Below are 17707 nucleotides of genomic sequence, written 5' to 3' on the forward strand. Positions count from 1 at the left end.
AGTTACACCTCTCTTTTCATGGAGCAGTTTGCTGACACTGTTTTCATGGAATCTGCAAGGTTATATTCTGGAGCCCATTGAGGCCTATTTTGAAAACGGAAATATCCTCATATAAAAACTAGAAAGAATCCTTCTGAGAAACTGCTTTGTGATATGCTAATTCATCTCAGAGAAGTACAAGATGCTTTTCATGGAGACGTATAGTAGCACTGTCTTTGCGGTGTCTGAGAAGGGATATTTGGGAATGCATGGAGGCCGGTGGTGGAAAAATAAACATCCTGAGAAAAGAACTAGAAACAAGCCTGCTGAGAAATTCCTTTGTGATGGGTGAAATCATCACACCGATTTACACCTCTGTTTTCTTTGAACAGTTTGGTAGCACTGTCTTTGTGGAATCTCCAAAGGGATATTTGGGAGCTCCTAGAGGCCTATGGTGAAAAAGGAAACAACTTCAGATAAAAACTGGAGACATGCTTTTTGAGAATCTGTATTGCAATGTGTGTATTCATCTCATAGAGTTTGAACTTTTTGTTGATTGAGCATCACTGTTTTTGTGGTATCTGAGAAGGGATATTTGGGAGTGCATTGAAGCCTATGGTGGAAAAGGAAATATTCTCTGATAAAAACTAGAGAGAAACTTCCTGAGAAACTGACTTGTGATGTGTGAATTTATCTCACAGAGTTAAACCTTTCTATTCATTGTGCAGTGTGGTAACACTGTTTTTGTGGAATCTGCAGAGGGATATTAGGAAGTGCATAGAGGCATAAGGTGAAAAAAGAAAATTATTCAGGTAAAAACTGGAGAGAAGCTTTCTGAGAAACTCCTTTGTGATGTGTGCTTTCATCTCATAGAGCTAAACGTTACTATTGAGGGAGCACTTTGGCATCGCTGTTTTTGTGGTGTCTGAGAAGGAATATTTGGGAGCACATTGAAGCCTATGGTGGAAAAGGAAATAGCCTCATATAAAAACCAGAGAGAAACTTTCTGAGAAACCGCTGTGATGTGTTCATTCATTTCACAGAGTTACACCATTCTTTTCATGGAGCAGTTTGGTAACACTGTTTATGATGAATCTGAGAAGGAATATTTCAGATCACTTTGAAGTCTATGGTGACAAAGGAAATATCCTCAGATAAAAACTAGAAGGAAGCTTTCTGAGAAATTTCTTTGTGATGTGTGAATGTGTCTCACAGAATTACACCTTTTTTTTCATGGAGCAGATTGCTAACACTGTTTTCTTGGAATCTTCAATGGGATACTTCAGAGCACTTCGAAGCTTATGGTGAAAAAGGAAATATACTCAGACAAAAACCAGAAAGAAGCTTTCTGAGACACTGCTTTGTGATTTGTGAATTCAACTCACAGAGTTACACCATTCTTTTCATGGAACAATTTGGTAGCAGTGTTTTTGGGGAATTTGAGAGGGGATATTTTGGATCTCATTGAAACCTAAGGTGTCAAAGGAAATATCCTCAGATAAAAACTAGAAACAAGTTTTCTGAAAAAATTCTTTTTAATGTTTGAATTCATCTCACAGAATTACACCTTTCTTTCCATGTAGCAGTTTGCTAAAACTCTTTTGGTGGAGTCTGCAAAGGGATATTTTGGAGGACATTGACGCCTATGGTGAAAAAGAAAATATCCTCAGATAAAAACTAGAAAGAAGCTTTAAAACTAACTGCTTTGTGATGTGAGAATGCATCTTACATAGTTAAGCCATTCCTTTTGTTTAGCAGTTTGCTAACACTGTTTTCTTGGAATCTGCAATGGGATATTTCAGAGAGGATTTCTGCTTAGGGTGACAAAGGAAATATCCTCATATAAAAACTAGAAAACAGCTTTCTGAGAAACTGTTTTGTGATGTGTGAATTCATCTCACAGAGATACACGGTTCTTTTCATGGATCTGTTTGGTAGCAGTGTTTTTGAGGAATCTGAGAAGGGATGTTTTGTATCGCATTGAAGACTATGGTGACAAAGGAAATATCCTCAGATAAAAACTGGAAAAAAGCTTTCTGAGAAAATTCTTTGTGATAAGTGAATTCAGCTCACAGAGTTATGCCTTTCTTTTCATGGAGCAGTTTGCTAACACTGTTTTCCTGTAATCTGCAATGGAATATTCCAGAGCACATTGAGGCCTATAGTGAAAAAGGAAATATCCTCCGATATAAACTAGAAAGAAGCTTTCTGAGAAACTGCTTTGTGATGTGTAAATTCATCTCACAGAGTAACACTGTTCTTTTCATTGACCAGACTGTTTACACTGTTTTCTTGGAATCTGCAATGGGATATTTCAGTGTGCATTTAAACTTAGGGTGAGAAAGGAAATATCCTCAGACAGGAACCAAAAAGAAGCTTTCTGAGAAACTGCTTTGTGATGTGTAAATTCATCTCAAAGAGTTTCATTGTTCTTTTCATTCAGCAGTTTGCTGACACTGTTTTTGTGGAATCTGCAATAGGATATTTGGGACCGCATTGAAGTCTATGGTGACAAAGGAAATATCCTCACACACAAACTAGAAAAAAACTTTCTGAGAAACTGCTTTGTGATTTGAGAATTCATCTCACAGTTTAACAATTCTATTCATACATATTTTGGATCCCATTGAAGCCGATGGTGACATAGGAAATATGCTCTGGAAAAAACTAGAAAGATGCTTTCTGAGAAAGTTATTTATGATGTGTGAATTTATCTTACAGAGTTACATCTTTCCTTTACTGGAGAAGTTTGCTAAAGCTGTTTTCATGGAATCCACAATGGGATAATCTGGAGCATATTGAGGCTTACAGTGAAAAAGGAAATGTCCTGAGATAAAAACTAGGAAGTATTTTTCTGAGAAACAGTTTTGTGACGTGTGAATTCATCTTACGTACTTACACCATTCTTTCCATTGAACAGTTTGATAACACTGTTTTCATGGACTCTGTAATATGATATTTCATAGTGCATTGAATCCTACGTTGACACAGGAAATATCATCAGATAAAAGCCAAAAAGAAGCTTACTGTGAAACTGGTTTGTGATGTGTGAATTCATCTCACAGAGATGTTTGCTAACACTTTTTTCATTTAAACTCCAATGGGATATTCAGGAGTGCCTTCAGGATAATGGTGAAATCGGAAATATCCTCAACTAAAAACTATAAAGAATATTTCTGAGAAACACCTTTGTGATATGTGAATTCATCTCACAGAGTTACACCATTCTTTTCATGGAATAGTTTGATAGCACTGTTTTTGGGGAATCTGAGAAGGGATACTTTAGATCACTTTGAAGCCTATGGTGTCAAAGGAAATATCCTCAGATAAAAACTAGAAAGAAGCTCTGAGAAAGTTCTTTGTGATATGTGAATTCATCTCACATAGTTACACCTTTCTTTTCAAGGAGAAGTCTGCTAACACTTTTTTCATCTAATTTCCGTCGGGATATTCATTAGTACATTGAGGAATATGGTGAAAGAGGAAATATACTCAGATAAAAACGAGAAAGACGTTTTCTGAGAAACATCATGGTGATATGTGAATTCTTCTCACAGAGTTACACCATTCTTTTAGTGGAACAGTATGGTAGCACTCTTTTTGGGGAATCTGAGAAGGGATATTTTGGATCGCCCTGAAGCCTATGGTGACAGAGGAAATATCCTCAGGTAAAAACTAGAAAGAAGCTTTCCGAGAAACCACTTTGTGATTTATGAATTCATCTCACAGAGTTACACTGTTGTTTTCATTAAGAAGTTTGATAACACTCTTTTCGTGGAATCTGCAATAGGACATTTGAGAGCGCAGTGATGCCTATCGTGAAAAAGGAAATATTCTCAGATAAAAGCTGAAAGCAGTTTCTGAGAAACTGCTTTGTACTGTGTGAATTCCTCTCCCAGAGTTACACTGTTCTTTGTATTGAGCAGTTTCCTTATACTGTTCTCTTGGAATCTGCATTTTGATATTTCATAGTGCATTGAAGCTTATGGTGAAAAAGGATATATCCTCATATAAAAAGTAGAAAGCAGCTCTCTGAGGAACTGCTTTGTGGTGTGTGAATTCATTTCACAGAGGTACACCTTTCTTTTCGTGGAGCTGTTTGCTAACACTGTTTTCAAGGAATCTGCAATGGGACATTCCGGAGCACATTGAGGCCAACAGTGAGAAAGGAAATATCCCCAGATAAAAATTAGAAAGAAATGTTCTGAGAAACATCTTTGTGATATGTGAATTCGTCTCATAGTGTTACACCAATCTTTTCATGGAACAGTTTGATATCACTGTTTTGGGGAGTCTGAGAAGGGATATTTTCGGTCACATTCCAGCATATGGTGACAATGGAAATATTCTCAGATTAAAACTAGAAAGAAGCTTTCTGAGAAAATACTTTATGCTGTGCGAAGTCATCTCACAGAGTTACACTGTTCTTTTCATAAAGCAGTTTGATAACACTGTTTTTGTGAAATCTTCAGTAGGATATTTGGGAGTGCACTGAGACCTATGATGAAAAAGGAAATGTAATCAGATAAAAACTAAAAAGAAGCTTTCTGAGAAACTGCTTTGCTAAGTGTGAATTCGTCTCACAGAGATACACTGTTCCTTGCATTGAGCAGTTTGCTTACACTGTTGTCTTGGAATCTCCATTCTGATATTTCATAGCACATTGAAACTTTTCACTACAGAGGATATATCCTCATGCAAAAACTAGAAAGAAGCTTTCTGAGGAACAGGTTTGTGATGTGTGAATTCATCATGACAGTTACAAGTTTCTTTTCATGGAGTAGTTTGCTAACACTGTTTTCATGGAATCTGCAATGGGATATTCTGGAGCGCATTGAAGCCTATAGTGAAAAAGGAAATATCCTCCAATAAAAACTAGAAAGATGCTTTGGAGAAACAGTTTTCTGATGTGTAAATTCATCTTACAGAGTTACACCATTCTTTTCATTGAGCAGTTTGATAACACTGTTTTTGTGGAATCTGCAATAGAATATTTGGGAGTGCATTGAAGCCTATTTTGACAAGGAAATATCCTCAGGTAAAAATCAAAAAGAAGTTTTCTGTGAAACTGTTTTGTGATGTGTGATTTCATCTCACAGTGTTACAAAGTTCTTTTCATTGAGAAATTTGTTAACACTTTTTTCATTTTATCTGCAATTGGATATTCAGGAGCGCATTGAGGAATATGGTGAAAAAGGAAATATCCTCAGATGAAAACTAGAAAGAAGTTTTCTGAGAAACAGCCTTGGGATTTGCAAATTCATTTCACAGAGTCACACCATTCTTTTCATGGAGCAGTTTGGTAGCACTGTTTTTGTGGTATCAGAGAAGGGATATTTTTGAAAACATTGAAGCCTGGGTTGATAAAGCAAATATCCTCAGATAAAAACTAGAAAGAAGCTTTCTAATAAATTTCTTTGTGATGTGTGAATTCATCTCACAGAGTTACATTCTTTTCCTGGAGCAGTTTGCTAACACTGTTTTCATGGAATCTACAATAGGATATTTGGGAGTGCATTGAAGCGTATAGTGTCCAAGAAAATATACTCAGACATAAAATTGAAAAGAAGCTTTCTGAGAAACCGCTTTGTGATCTGTTAATTCATCTGGCAGATTTACACCATTGTTTTCATGGAGCAGTTTGGTGACACAGTTTTCGTGGAATCTGCAAAGGGATATTTGGGAGCACATTGAGGCCTATGGTGAAAAAGGAAATATCCTCAGACAAACACTGGAAAGAAGATTTCTGAGAGACTGCTTTGTGATTTGTGAATTCACCTCACAGAGTTACACGATTCTTTTCATGGAGGAGTTTGTTAGCACTGTTTTTGGAGAATTTCTGGAGGGATATTTTGGATCACATTGAGTCCTATGGTGACAAAGGATATATCTTCAGATAACCACTAGAAAGAAGCTTTCTGAGAAACTTCTTTAGATGTGTGAATTTATCTCACAGAGTATGCTAGCCCTGATTTTGTGGAATCTGAGAACGGATATTTCAAATCGCTTTGAAGACTATACGGTCGCAGGAAATATCCTCAGATAAAAACCAGAATGAAGCTTTCTGAGAAACTGCCTTGTGATGTGTGAACTCATCACACAGAGTTACACATGTATTTCATGGAGCCGTTTGCTAGCCCTGTTTGTGTGGAATCTCAGAAGTGATATTTTGGATCGCTCTGAAGACTCCTCAGACAGAGGAAACACCCTCAGATGAAAACTTTAAAGAAGCTTTCTGAGAAACTGCTTTGTGAAGTGTGAATTCATCTCCCAGAGTTACACCTTTCTCCTCATGAAACAGTTTGCTGACAGTGTTTTCGTGGAATCTGCAAAGTGATATTTGGGAGCACATTGAGGCCTATGGTGAAACAGGAAATCTCCTTAGATGAAAACTAGAAGGAAGCTTCCTGAGAAACCGCTTTATGAAGTGTGAGTTCATTTGAGAGAGTTACACTTTCACATCATGGAGCAGTCTATTAGCACTGTCTTTGGGGAATGTGAGAAGGGCTATATTGGATCGCATGGAGGAGTACGCTGAGAAAGGAAACATCTTCAATTAAAAATGTGAAAGAAGTTTTCTGAGAAATTTTCTTGTGATGTGTTAGTTCATCTCAGAGAGTTACACCTTAGTCTTCATGGAGCAGTTTGCTCACACTGTTTTCGTGGAAATTGCAACGTGATATTTGGGAGCGCCTTGAGGCCTGTGGTGACAAAGGAAATATCCTCAGTTGAAAACTGGAAAGAAGCGTTCTGAGAAACTGCATTGTGATGTGTGAATGCAACTCACAGACTTACACTGTTCTTTTCATTGATCAGTTTGCCAACACTGTTTTCTTGAAATCTGCAATGGGATATTTCTTAGCGCCATGAAGCTGATGGTGACAAAGGAAATATCCTCCAATAAAAACGAGAAAGAAGCTTTGTGAGAAACTGCTGTGTGATGTGTGAATTCATCCCACCGAGTTACACATGTATTTCGTGGAGCTGTTTGCTAACACTCTTCTTGTGGCATCTGAGAAGTGATATTTTGAATCGCTATGAAGACTCCTCGGATGAAGGAAATATCATCAGATGAAAACTGGAAAGAAGCTTTCTGAGAAACTTCTTTGTGATATGTGAATTTATCTCAGAGAGTTACCCCTTTCTCTTCATGAAGCAGTTTGCTAACACTGTTTTCTTGGAATCTGAAAAGTGATATTTGGGAATGCATTGAGAGTGTGGTGGAAAAGGATATATCCTCATCTGAATACTTTAAAGAAGCATTCTGAGAAACTGCATTGTGATGTGTGAATGCAACTCACAGAGTTGCAGTGTTCTTTTCATTGATCAGTTTGCTAAAACTGTTTTCTTGAAATCTACAATGGGATATTTCTTAGCGCCATGAGGCTTACGGTGACAAAGGAAATGTCCTCTGATAAAAACTAGACAGAAGCTTTCTGAGAAACTGCTTTGTGATGAATGAGTTCATCTCACAGAGTTACCCCTTTCTCGCTATAAAGCAATTTCCTAACGCAGTTTTTGTGGAATCTGCAAAGTGATATTTGGGAGTGCATTGAGGCCTGTGGTGAAAAGGAAATATCCTCAGATGAAAACTGGGAAGCAGCGATCTGAGAAACTGCTTTGTGATGTGTGAATTCATCTCACAGAGTTACACATGTATTTCATGGAGCCGTTTCCTAGCACTCTTTTTGTGGCATCTAAGAAGTGATAATTTGGACTGCTATGAAGACTCCTCGGACGAAGGAAATGTCCTCACATAAAAACTAGAAAGAAGCTTTCTGAGAAACTTCTTTGTGATATGTGGGCTCATCTCACAGAGTTACACCTTTCTCTCCATGAAGCAGTTTCCTCACACTGTTTTCGTGGAATTTGCAAAGTGATATTTGGGAGCTCATTGAGGCCTGTGGTGAAAAAGGAAATATCCTCAGATGAACACTGGAAAGAAGCATTCTGAGAAACTGCACTGTGATGTGTGAATGCAACTCACGGAATTACACTTTTCTTTTCATTCATCAGTTTGCCAACACTGTTTACTTGACATCTGGTATGGGATATTTCCTAGCGCCGTGAAGCTTTCCGTCACAAATGAAATATCCTCAAAAAAAAAAAAAAAAAAAAACGAGAAATAAACCTTCTGAGTAACTGTTTTGTGATGTGTGAATTCATCTCACGATGTTACACGTGTATTTCGTGGCGCGGTTTGCCAGTACTCTTTTTGTGGAATCTCAGAAATGATATTTTGGATTGTTGTGAAGACTCCTCAGATGAGGGAAATATCCTCAAATAAAAACGAGAAAGAAACTTTCTGAGAAACTTCTTTGTGATATGTGAATTCATCTCACAGAGTTACACCTTTCTCTTCATGAAGCAGTTTCCTAACACTGTTTTCGTGGAATCTGAAAAGTGATATTTGGGAGCTCATGGAGGCCTCTGGTGAAACAGGAAATATCCTTAGTTGAAAACTAGAAGGAAGCTTTCTGAGAAACCACTTTATGATGTGTGAGTTCATTTTAGAGAGTTATACTTTCACATCATGGAGCAGTCTATTACCACTGTCTTTGGGGAATCTGAGAAGGGATATATTGGATTGCAATGGGGTCTATGCTGACAAAGGAATTATCCTCAATTAAAAACATGAAAGAAGCTTTCTGATAAACTTCTTTGTGATGTGTTAATTCGTCTCAGAGAGTTGCACGTTACTCTTCATGGAGCAGTTTGCTAACACTGTTTTCGTGGAAACTGCAACATGATATTTGGGAGTGCATCGAGGCCTGTGGTGAAAAAGGAAGTCTCCTCAGATGAAAACTGAAAAGAAGCATTCTGAGAAACTGCATTGTGAAGTGTGAATGAAACTCACAGAGTTACACTGTTGTTTACATTGATCAGTTTGCCCACACTCTTTTCTTGAAATCTTCAATGGGATATTTTCTATCACCAGGAAGCTTATGGTGACAAAGGAAATATTCTCCGATAAAAACGAGAAAGAAGCTTTCTGAGAAATTGCTTTGTGATGCGTGAATTCATCTCACAGTGTTACACATGTATTTTGTGGAGGCGTTTGCTAGCACTCTCTTTGCGGAATCGGAGAAGCAATATTTTGGATTGCTATGAAGACTCCTCGGATGAAGTAAATATCCTCAGACAAAAGCCAAAAAGAAGCTTTCTGAGAAACTGCTTTATGATGCTTGAATTCATCTCACAATGTCACAGCACTCTCTCATCGAGGAGTTTGCTTGCTTTATTTTTTAGGAATCTCAGAAATGATGTTTTGGATATCATTGAATCCCATGGTGAATATTGAAATATCCACCTATAAAATCTGGGAAGAAGCCTTCTCAGAAACTGCTTTGTGGTGTGTGAATTCACCTCACAAAGTTACACTATTGCTTTCTTTGAGATGTTTGCTAACACTGTTTTCTCAGAATCTGCAATGAGATATACGGGGGTGATTTGAGAACTGAAATATCCTCAGAAAGAAAAGAGAAAGAATCTTTCTTAGAAACTGTGTGTGAGATGTGTGAGATGAATTCACACATCACAATGCAGTTTCTCAGAATGCTTCTTTGTAGTTTTTATCAGAGGATATTTCCTTGGTCACCATAGGCCTCAATGCACTCCCAAATATCTCTTGGCAGATTCCACAAAAACAACGTTAGTAAACTCCTACATGAATAGAAACGTGGATCTCTGTGAGATGATTTCACACATCACAATGATGTTTCTCAGAAAGCTTCCTTCTAGTTTTAATCTGAGTATAATTCCTTTGTCACTATAGGCCTCAATGCACTCTCAAATATTTTTTTCCAGATTCCACTTAAACATTGTTAGGAAACTGCTACATGAATGAAAACGTGTAACTCTGTGAGATGATTTCACACATCACAAAGAAGTTTCTCAGGCGCTTCTTTCTAGTTTTTATCGCAGGATATTTCCTTTGTCACCATAGGCCTCAATGCACTCCCAAATATCCTTTTGCAGATTCCACAAAAACGTCGTTAGCAAACTGCTCCATGAATAGAAACCTGTAACTCTGTGAAACGATTTCATACATCACAAGGAAGTTTCTCAGAAAGCTTCTTTCTAGATTTTTTCAGAGGATATTTCCTTTGTCACCTTAGGCTTCAATGCGCTCCGAAATATCCCATTGCAGATTCCAAGAAAACAGTGTTAGCGAACTTCTCAGTGAGAAAAAGAGTGTCACTCTGTGAGATAAATTCACACGTCACAAAGCCATTTCTCAGAAAGCTTCTTTTTGTTTTTTATCTGAGGATATTTCCCGTGTCATCATAGGCTTCAAGGAGCTCCCATTGAAGCTGCTGCAGATTCCATGAGAACTTTGTTAGCAATCTACTCCATGAAAATAAATGTGTAACTCTGAGAGATGAACTCATACATCACAAACCAGTTTTTCAGAACCTTCTTGGTAGGTTTTATATGAGGTAATTTCTTTTATTACGGTGAGCTTCAGTGTGCTCCCAAATATCCCTTGCAGATTCCACGATAAAAGTGTCAGGAAACTTCACCACTAAGAAAAATGTGTATCTCTGTGAGATGAATTAACACCACTCAAACCCGTTTCTCAGAAAGCTTCTTTCTTGTTTTCAACTGAGGATATTTCCTTTTTCACCATATACTTCAATGTGCTCACAAATATTCCATTGGAGATCCCAAGAAAATAGTGTAAGCAAACTGCTCCATGAAAAGAACAATGTAATTTTATGAGATCAATTCACACATCACAAGGCAGTTTCTCAGAAACTTCTTTCTAGTTTTTATGGGAGGATATTTCCTTTGTCACCATAGTCTTCACTGCGATCCAAAATATCCCTTCACAGATTCCCCAAAAAGAGCACCACCAAACTGCTCCATGAAAAGAATTGTGTAACTCAGTATAATGAATTCACACATCACAGAGCTGTCTCTCAGAAAGCTTCTCTGTAGTTTTTATCAGAGAATATTTGCTTTTTCACCATAGGCCTCAAAGCAATCCCGAATATCCCATTGCAGATTCCAAGAAAAACGTGTAAACAAACTGCTAAATGAAAAGAATTGTGTAACTCTTTTGGATGAATTCACACATCACAAAGCAGTTTCTCAGAAAGCTTCTTTCTAGTTTTTATCTGAGGATATTTCCCTAGTCACCATTGGCCTCAATGCACTCTCAAATATCCCTTTGCAGATTACATGAAAACAATGTTAGCAAACTGCTCCATGAATAGAAAAGTGTAACTCTGTGAGATGATTTCACATATCGCAAAGAAGTTTCTCAGAAAGCCACTTTCTAGTTTTTATCAGATGATATTTCCTTTGTCACCATAGGCTTCATTGTGATCCAAACTATCCCTTCTCAGATTCCCCAAAAGCAGTGCTACCAAACTGCTCCATGAGGAGAATCCTGTAACTCTGTGAGATGAATTCACACATGGCAAAACAGTTTCTCTGAAAGCTTCTTTCTAGTTGTTATCTGAGAACCTTTCCTTTGTCACCTTTTACTTCAATGCGCTCCCAATATCCTACGTCTGATTCCAGGAAAACAGTGTTAGCAAACTGCTCTACGAAAGCAATGATGTACCCCTTTGAGATGTATTCCCAGATCACAAAGTAGTTTCTCAGAAAGCTTCTTTCTAGTTTTAATCAAAGGATATTTCCTTTTTCACAAAAGGCGTAACACGCTTCCAAATTTCCTCTTGCAGATTCCATGAAAACAGTGTTAGCAAACTGCTCCATGAAAACACAGGTGTATCTCTGTGAGATAAATTCACAAATCAGAAAGCTGTTTCTCAGAAAGCCTCTTTCTAGTTTTTATCTGAGGATATTTCCTTTGCCACCATAGGCTTCAATGCACTCCCAAATATCCCATTGCAGATTCCAAGAAAACAGTGTTAGCAAACTGCTCAATGAAAAGATCAGTGTAACTCTGTGAGATGAATTCACCCATCACAAAGCAATTCCTAAGAAAGCCTCTTTTTGGTTTTCATCTGAGGATGTTTTCTTGTCATTGTTGGCTTCAAGGTGTTCCCAAATATACCATTGCAGATTCCAAGAAAACAGTGTTAGCAAACTGCTCCATGAAAAGAAATGTGTAACTCTGTGAGATGAATTCATACATCACAAAGCAGTTTCTCAGAAAGCTTCTTTCTAATTTTTATATGATGATATTTCCTTTGTCACACTAAGCTTCAAGGCACTCCAAAATATCCCATTGCAGATTCCAAGGACACAGTGTTTGGAAACTGCTCACTGAAAAGAATGGTGTAACTCTGTGAGATGAACTCACACATCACAAAGCAGTTTCTCAGAAAGCTTCTTTTTGGTTTTATCTGAGGATATTTCCTTTGCCACCATAGGCTTTAGTGTGCTCCCAAATATCCTATTTCAGATTCCACAAAAACAGTGCTATCAAACTGCTCAATGAAAAGAAAAGTGTAACTCTGTGAGATGAATTCACACATGACAGAGCAGCTTCTCAGAAAGCTTCTTTGTAGTTTTAATCTGAATATATTTCTCTTTTCACTATAGGCCTCAATGCACTCCCAAAGGTACCTTTGCAGATTCCACCAAAACAGTGTTAGCAAACTGCTCCATGAATATAAAGGTGTAACTCTGTGACATGAAAAAACACGTCACAAAGAACTTCCTCAGAAAGCTTCTTTCCAGTTTTTATATGAGTATATTTCCTTTGTTACCATATGCTTCAAGGCAACCCAAAACATCACTTCTTAAACTCCCCAAAAACAGTGGTACAAAAATGATCCATGAAAAGACTCATGTATCTCTGTGAGAAAAATTTACAAATCACAAAGTTGTTTCTCAAAAAAAATTTTCTAGTTTTTTTATGAGGATATTTCCATTTTCACCACATGCTTCAATATACTCCGAAATATCCCATTGAAGATTCCAAAAACACAGTGATAGCAAACTGATCTATTAAAAGAACATTGTAACTCTGTGAGATGAGTTCACAAATCATAGAGCAATTTCTTAGAAAGCTTCTTTCTAGTTTTTTTTTCTGAGGATATTTCGTTTATCACCATTGGCCTCAATGTGCTCCCAAAGATTCCTTTGCAGATTCCAGGAAAACAGTGTTAGCAAACTGCTCCATGAAAAGAAAGTTTTAACTCTGTGAGATGAATTCACACATCACAAAGAAGTTTCTCAGAAAGCTTCTTTCTAGTTTTTATCTGAGGATGTTTCCTTCTTCACTATAGGCCTCATTTCACTCCCTAATGTCCCTTTGCAGATTCCATGAAAACAGTGTTAGCAAACTGCTCCAAGAAAAGAAAGGTGCAGTTCTGTTAGATGAATTCACACATCACAATAACTTTCTCAAAAAGCTTCTTTCTCGTTTTTATCTAAGGATGCTTCCTCTGTCACCCTTGGCTTCAATGTGATCCAAAATATCCTTCCTCAGATTTCCCCAAAACAGTGCTACCAAACTGATCCATGAAAGGAATCATGTAACTCTGTGAGATTTATTGACAAATCACAAAGCAGTTTCTCAGAAAGCTTCTTTCTAGTTTTTATATGAGGGTATTTCCTTTGTCTCCATAAGCTTCAATGCACTCCTAAATATCAGATTGCAGATTCCAAGAAAATGGTGTAACCAAACTATTCAGTTTAAAGAACAGTGTAACTCTGTGAGATGAATTCACACATCACAAACAATTTCCCAGAAAGCTTCTTTCTAGCTTTTATCTGAGATTATTTCCTTTTTTATCATAGGCTTCAGTGCGATCTAAAATATTCCTTCTGAGATTCCCCAAAACAGTGCTTCCAAACTGCTCCATGAGAAAAATCGTGTACCTCTGTGAGATGAATTCACACATCACAAAACAGTTTCTCAGAAAGCTTCTTTCTTGTTTTCATTTGAAGATATTTCCCTTTTCACCATAGGCCTCAAGGCCCTCCGAAATATCCCTTTACAGATTCCACGAAAGCAGTGTTAGTAAACTGCACAATGAAAAGAGCAATGTAACTCTGTGAGATGAATTCACACTTCACAAAGACCATTCTCAGAAAGCTTCTTTCTAGTTTTTATCTGTAGATATTTAATTTGATACCATAGGCTTCAATGCGATCCAAAATATCCCTTCTGAGATTCCCCAAAAATGGTGCTGCCCAACAGATCCATGAGAAGAATCGTGTAACACAGTGAGGTTAATTAGCACATCACAAAGCAGTTACTCAGAAAGCTAAATTTTGGTTTTTATTAGGATATTTCCTTTGTGAACATAGGTTTCAATGAGCTGCCAAAAATCCCCTTTCAGATTCCACAAAAACAGTGTGAACAAACTACTCAATGAAAAGAACGGTGTAACACTGTAAGATGAATTCACACATCACAAAACAGTTTCTTGGAAAGCTTCTTTCTAGTTTTTATCTGAGGATATTCCCTTTTTCACTATAGGCCTCAATGTGCTCCCAAATATCCCTTTGCAGGTTAAACGAAAACAGTGTCAGCAAACTGCTGCATAAAAAAGAAAGGTGGAAATCTGTAAGATGAATTTACACATCACAAAGAACTTTCTCAGAAAGCTTCTTTCTAATTTTTATCCTAGGATATTTTCTTTGACACCTTAGATTCAATGCAATCCAAAATATCCATCTCAGATTCCCCAAAACAGTGCTACCAAACTGTTCCATGAAAACAATGGTGTAACTCTGTAAGATGAACTCAGACATCACAAAGCTGTTTCTCAGAAAGCTTCTTTCTAGTTTTTTTCTGAGGTTATTTCCTTTGTCACCACAGGCTTCAATATGATAAAAAATATCCCTTCTCATATTTCCAAAAAACACTACTACCAAAATGGTGATTGCAAAGAATTGTGCAACGCTTTGACATGAATTAGCACATCACAAAGCAGTGACTCAGAAAGCTTCTTTCTAGACTTTATGTGAGGATATTTCCTTTGTCACCATAAGCTTCAACACACTTCAAAGTATCCCACTGCAGATTCCAAGAAAAGAGTGTTCACAAACTGCTCAATGTAAAGGACAGTGTAACTCAGTGAGATAAATTCACACATCACAAAGCAGTTTCTCAGAAAGCTTCTTTCTAGTTTAAATCTGAGGTTATTTCCTTTTTCAACACTGGCTTCAATGCACTCCGAAATATCTTCTCTCAGATACCACAAAAACTGTGATGCTGAACTGCTCAATGAACAAAAAGGTTAAACTCTATGAGATGAATACAAACATCACAAAACCGTTTCTTGAAAATCTTCTCTCCAGTTTTTATCTGAAATTATTTCCTTTCTCACCGTTGGCCTCTAGGATCTCCTAAATATCCCTTTGCGGATTCCATAAAAAGAGTCCTACAAAACTGCTCAAAGAAAGCAAATGTGTAACTCTGTGTGATGAATTCACCCATCACAAAGAAATGTCGCGGAAAGCTTCTTTCTGTTATTTATCTGAGGCTATTTCGTTTGTCACCATAGGCTTCAATGTGCTCCCAAATATAATATGACAGATTTCACGAAAACAGTGTTATCAAACTGCTAAATGAAAAGAAAAGTGTAACTCTGTCAGATGAATTCACACATCACAAAGCAGTTTCTCAGAAAACTTCTTTCTTATTTTTATATGTGGACATTTCCCTTTTCACTATATGCATCAATGCACTCCCAAATATCCCTTTGCAGATTCCACAAAAACAGTGTTAGAAAACTGCTCCATGTAAAGAAAGGTGTAATTCTGTGAGATGAATTCACATATCACAAAGAACTTTCTCAGACAGCTTCTTTCTAGTTTTTATGTGAGGATATTTCCTTTGTCACCCTAGGCTTCAATGCGATCTAAAATATCCCTTCTCAGATTCCCGAAAAACAGTGCTACCAAACTGATACATGAAAAAAATCACATAACTCTGTGAGAGGAATTAACATATCACAAATCAGTTTCTCAGAAAGCATCTTTCTAGTTTTTATATTAGGTTATTTCCTTTTCACTGTAAGATTCAATGTGCTCTGAAATATGCCATTGCAGATTCCAAGAAAATAGTGTTAGGAAACTGCTCCATGAAGAGAACACTGTAACACTGTCAGATGAATTTACACATCACAAAGTAGTTTCTCAGAAAGCTTCTTTCTAGTTTTTATCTGAAGATATTCCCTTTTTCACCAAAGCATTCAATGCGCTCCCAAATATTCCATTGCAGATTCCACGAAAACAGTGTTAGGATACTGCTCCATGAAAAGAAAGGTGTAACTGTGAGATCAATTCACACATCACAAATGAGTTTTTCAGAAAGCTTCTTTCTAGTTTTTATCTGATGATATTTCCTTCCTCACCATAGGCTTGAATGCAATCCAAGATATCACTTTTCAGATACCCTGAAAACAGTGCTACCAAACTGCTCCATGAAAAGGATCATGTAACTCGGTGAGATGAATTCACAAATCACAAAGCAGTTTCTCAGAAAGCTTCTTTCTTGATTCTGTCTGAGGAAATTTCATTTGTCACCATAAGCTTCAATGTGCTCTGAAATATCCCATCGCAGATTCCAAGAAAACAGTGTTACCAAACTACTCAATAAGAAGAAAAATGTAACTCTGTGAGATGAATTCACACATTACAAAGCAGTTTCTCAGAAATCTTCTTTCTAGTTTTTATCTGAGGATACTTCGTTTTTCACCATAGGCCCCAATGTGCTCCCAAATATTCCATTACAGATTTCACGGAAACGGTGTTAGCAAACTGCTCCATGGAAACAAAGGTGTAACTCTGTGACATGAAATCACACATCACAAAGAACTTTTTCAGGAAGCTTCCTTCTTGTTTTTATCTGAGGATATTTCCTTAATCACCATAGGCTTCAATGTGATCCAAAATATACCTTCTCTGATTCCCCAAAAATAGTGCAACCAAAACGGCCTCATGAAAAGTATCATGTAACCCTGTGAGATGAATAAGCACATCACAAATCTGTTTCTCAGAATGCCTGTTTCTAGTTTTTACATAAAGGTATATCCTTTGTCGCCATAAGCTTCTAGGTGCTCCGAATTATTTCTCACAGATTCCAGAAAACATTGATAGCAAACATCTCAATGAGAAAAGCAGTGTAACTCTGTGAGATATATACACACATCATGAAGCAGTATCTCAGAAAGCTTCTTTCTATTTATTATCTCAGGATATTTAACTTTGCAGTATATACCTCAATGTGCTCCCAAATATCCCTTCGCAGATTCCATGAAAGCAGTGTCAGCAAGCTGCTCCATGAAAAGAAAGGTGTACCTCTGTGAGACGAATTCACACATCCTAAAGAACTTTCTCTCAAAGCTTCTTTCTAGTTTTTATCTCAGGATATTTCCTTTGTCACCGTAGGCTTCAATGCTATCCAAAATATCCCTTCTCTGACTCCCAAAAAACAGTGCCACAAAACTGCTCCATGAAAAGTATCATGTAACTCTGTGAGATGAATTCACAAATCACAAAGTAGTTTCTCAGAAAGCTTGTTTCTAATTTCCGTCAGAGGATATTTCCTTTGTCACTATAAGCTTGAATGCACTCCAAAATATCCCATTGCAGATTCCAAAATAACAGTGTTAGCAAACTGCTCAATGAAAAGAAGAGAGTAACTCTGTGAGATGAAGTGACACATCACAAAGCAGTGTCTCAAAAAGTTTCTTTTTGTTTTTTATGTGAGGAAAGTTCCTTTGTCACCATAGGCTTCAAAGTGTCCCAAATATACTGTTGCAATTTCCCCGAAAACAGTGTTATTAAACCG

Source organism: Theropithecus gelada, chromosome 19 (genome assembly GCF_003255815.1).
Source record: "Theropithecus gelada isolate Dixy chromosome 19, Tgel_1.0, whole genome shotgun sequence".
Taxonomy (NCBI): domain Eukaryota; kingdom Metazoa; phylum Chordata; class Mammalia; order Primates; family Cercopithecidae; genus Theropithecus; species Theropithecus gelada.